This window comes from Loxodonta africana, chromosome 13, assembly GCF_030014295.1.
Source record: "Loxodonta africana isolate mLoxAfr1 chromosome 13, mLoxAfr1.hap2, whole genome shotgun sequence".
Classification (NCBI taxonomy): Eukaryota; Metazoa; Chordata; class Mammalia; order Proboscidea; family Elephantidae; genus Loxodonta; species Loxodonta africana.
Genome location: NC_087354.1, coordinates 94,013,945 through 94,018,208, shown reverse-complemented (window position 1 = coordinate 94,018,208; position 4,264 = coordinate 94,013,945). Strand labels below are relative to the sequence as shown.

General features: G+C 37.4%; 1 pseudogene; it reads left to right on the top strand.

Moving 5' to 3' along the window:
* The first annotated feature begins 995 nt into the window (after nt 1–995).
* LOC135233042 (olfactory receptor 6F1-like) lies at nt 996–2,473 on the top strand (annotated as a pseudogene).
* The last annotated feature ends 1,791 nt before the right edge of the window (nt 2,474–4,264 follow it).

Here is a 4,264-nt window from a genome sequence, read left to right as displayed (position 1 = left end):
TCCCTTAATAGAATTTTATGATTTAAAACCTCCATAAAGTTTAAATCCGGAAATGCTTAGGTGTGAACACAATTGAATCAATGTTTTATTCAGATGTTCTTTCCATTGTGATAGAGACAATTTCAAGTTTATGTCTCTATTGTAGGATTTAAAAATATATATATATATATAAAATATTTTACATCTCTACAGACATTTCTATTACAAATGTCAAGAAAAGTTTTCACTTTACACTTATTATCTGAATATTTTGACACAAAAGCATACCTATTGTAAAACATCCAAAGAGAATTCATGCTTTCTCTAATGACAAGATTTCTGACACTTTTTTTTAACATTTTTTGTCTGACTGTTCATAAAAAAAAAATTCTAAAAACAAACAAGCTGAATATTAGGGAAGTTAACAGAATATCTAAAAACAAAATACCTTTCACACAGATTTTGAATCTTACCCTCTATTTGATTTTCTGGAAATAGTATTTATCCGTGTATGGATCGCCCTCTAAAATGTAAGTGATAACATAAATCAAGGGTTATGAAGTTAAAATGGCAAGTACGCCTTTGTTTCAACACAGTATCTTGTGTAACTGAGACACTCCAGCCTGGGAGGCCCCCACTCCACTGGTTTTCAATCTGCATGGTGCTCTTGGTTTCTCCATAATCTTCTAATCTCTCAGACCAGAATTTCTCAGTAATGGGACAATGCCATTTTCTTCCACCTAACCACATTTTATGTATCAGCATGGACTGTGATTTTTAAATCAACCTGTCTGGATTAAAAACTTGGCACACCAACTTTACAGTGATATAACTGTGGTAAAGCTACATACTCCCTCAGTTTCTTCCTTATATTCTTCATGCATATTTACCCGGTAGCTTTATTTTGAAAAGAAAGCAAGATAATCCATATAAAATGTTTATAAATGTGTCAATCATTTTTTGTCAGCCATTATTTTCTGTTACTAGTAGGGGTCTATTGCCATTGGGGGAGGTCTCTGGATGGCAAAAACCATTTGCCCTTGACTGCCAACTGAGGGTGTGGAGGTTCAAACCCACTCCCCAACTCTGTGAAAGAAATGCCTGGAAATCTGCTTACATAAAGACTACAACCAAGAAAACTCTGTGGAGCAGTTCTACTTTGTACATATGGGGTCTTCATGAGTTAGAATCAACTCTCCAGTGAGTTTGGTTTGGTTTTATTATCATTTGAGGAGTCACTGGGTGGCGAAAATGATTAAGCACTTGGCTACTATTGAAAGGTTGTTGGTTTGAATCTACCCAAAGGTACCTCACATGAAAAGTCTGTTTACTGCTGAAAAATCAGCCACTGAAAATCCTGTGGAGCACAGTTCTTCCGTGACACACATGGGTTGCCATGAGTTAGAATTGACTTAACTTTTTTGTTTGTTTTGTTTTAATTATCATTGTTAGATAAGAGAAGATCTGAATCTTGCTCCTGCTTATCTTCCACCTCCTGGGCTTGTTAATTCATTCCAGATGAGAGAAGATGAAATATGGATGTGACAAACCAGACGACAGTAAGGGAGTTCATCTTTCTTGGGTTTTCTGCTGTTCCCCAACTGAGGCTCACATTATTTGTCGTGTTTCTCATTGTGTACCTACTCTCCCTCGTGGGAAATACACTCATCATTTTCATTGTTCTGATGGATTCCACACTCCAGACACCCATGTACATTTTCTTAGAAAACTTATCCTTCCTGGAGATCTGGTATACTACGGCAACCGTACCTAAACTTCTGGCTACCTGCTTTCACAGGTTGTGACCATCTCCATTTCTGGTTGTATAACCCAGTACTACTTCTTTTTCTCCATGGGGGCTACTGAGTGCATCCTGCTGGCAGTGATGGCCTATGACAGGTACCTGGCAATATGCAACCCTCTTCACCACTCACTCCTCATGAGTCTTCAGATTTGCCTGTGGTTTTCAGCTGGATCTTGGATTGGAGGCTTCATTGCCCCACTCCTACCTACCGTACTCGTCTCTTATCTCAACTTTTGCGGCCCCCAGAAGATCAATCATTTCTTCTGTGACTCAGATCCCATTTTCAAACTGTCTTGCTCAGATACATTCTTGGTGGAGGCCTTGGGCTACACATGTACCTCTGTCGTGATTCTAAGTTCTTTCCTTCTCACTATGTCTTCCTATGGACACATTGTGTTCACAATAATAAGACTGTCTTCCTGGGAAACTCAGAAGAAAACTGTTTCTACCTGTGCCTCCCACCTCACTGTGGTCTCTATCTATTATGGCACCATCATCTTTGCCTATGTTCACCCTCCAGCCAAGTACAACTTCACCATCGGCAAAGTGGTGTCAGTATTCTACTGTGTGGTCACCCCATTGGTAAATACCTTCATCTACACACTGAGAAACAAAGATGTGAAGAAAGCTTTCAGGACAACTCTAGCACGAAAGAGATTGCTCTGGGCCAGAAACATGCAAGATTTTTAGTTTTCAAAGTGAGCAATTGGGAACAAATTCTAAAAATACATTTGTAAATTGTAAATACTGACAATATATTATGAAACTGTTACTATATAAAATGAACAGCTCTCCAAGCTTTAGGTTATGTTTGGATGGTATTCAAAAAGATATTCTATACTTACTGTGTTTAAGAATGCTAAAATGCAATGTCCCTGCACAAGGCACTCACAATTGAAAAACAGACTGGAGTACTTCCATACAATATATAAGTTTAATGTTTGCATAATTTACACCTTAATAGTAACCACGTACCAAAAAAAAAGAAAAACTCTGTTATATGAAACAGTGTTCCTCCATCTGGTAGATGGGCTAATAAAAGCTAACCACTTTGTACCTCAAAACTGTACTTACCCAATAAAAAGGTATGGAGCACTATTTTCAGGCATAGGTGCCCCGGTGGTGCAGTGGTTAAAGCACTCAACTGCTAATCAAAATTTCTGAGGTTCAAATCCACCAGCTGCTCTGTGGGAGAAAGATGTGGCCATCTGCTTTCTTAAACATTACAGACTTGGAAACCCTATGGGGCAGATCTAGTTGTCCTACAGTGTCACTATGAGTCAGAATCGACTTGACAGCAATGGGTTTGGTTTGGTTTATTCTTAGGTGTTAATTTTGATTTAATTATAAATGTAAATATTTCTGAAGGGTTTTATTAGACAAATAATTTTAAAAATATCAGATATTCAGGATTATTACAATGGGTAATATGCAACCATGAATAAGTGAGCTCCTATGATGGATTTCCACATGTTAGCAAGGGCAATATGGTTAATAAGAACCAAAACCAAACCCCATTGCAGTCAAGTCAATTCCAATGCATAGTGACCCTATAGGACAGAGTAGAACTGCCCCATAGAGTTCCCAAGGAGTGCCTGGTGAATTTGAACTGCCCACCTTTTGGGTAGCAGACGTAGCTTTTAACCACAATGCCACCGGGGTTTCCGATATGGTTAAAAAGTGGAGGAAAAAAGAAAAAGAAAAAAAACTTAAAACACGGCAGTACAAAAATGAGATATCTAATTAACATGGTAAAATTAAGATGAATACTCTTAGATTCTATACAATATCTGAGTAGCCAATTAATTCAACAGAAATGAATTCAATTTAGAGGAAAAACAAACAAAACAAAAAACTACAACTGGTTTTCCATTGCTGTGTACCCCCTTCCTATATGAAAGATGAAGCTTTAACATTTTCAATGTATTTTGGTAGTTTACAAAAACAAAAACCAAACCCACTGCTGTCGAGTCGATTCCGACTCATAGCGACCCTATGAGTTTGGTAGTTTAGGGAAGAATATTTCCACTTGATTGCCTCCTAAACCTTCTGCTGTTCGAGGTGTGAGCCTTGGACCAGCATCCTTAGCATCATCTGGGAACTCGTTAGAAAGTGCTATCTCAAGCCTTACCCAAACCTCCTCATTCTCACTGATTGAGAACCTACTTTTAAAAGATATCCCCAGGTGACTGGCATGCACATTAAATTGTGAGAAGCAGTATTTTAAGCAATGAATATTTTAAATATTATTTTTTAACGACAAGAGAATACAATGAAATCAAGAGCCTGCCAATATATGAAAATTTTCTTAGTTTAAATTTTGACATATGATTCTCTGGAATACATGAAAACTAAAATACAAAACTTTCCTAAGTTCCTAATTGGTTTTTATTTTTAAAGTGATACACTTTCATGGATGCTCTTCTCAAAATTATCTTTACCTGTCGTTGTGAAACTACACCATGTGACATCTTTCCTAAT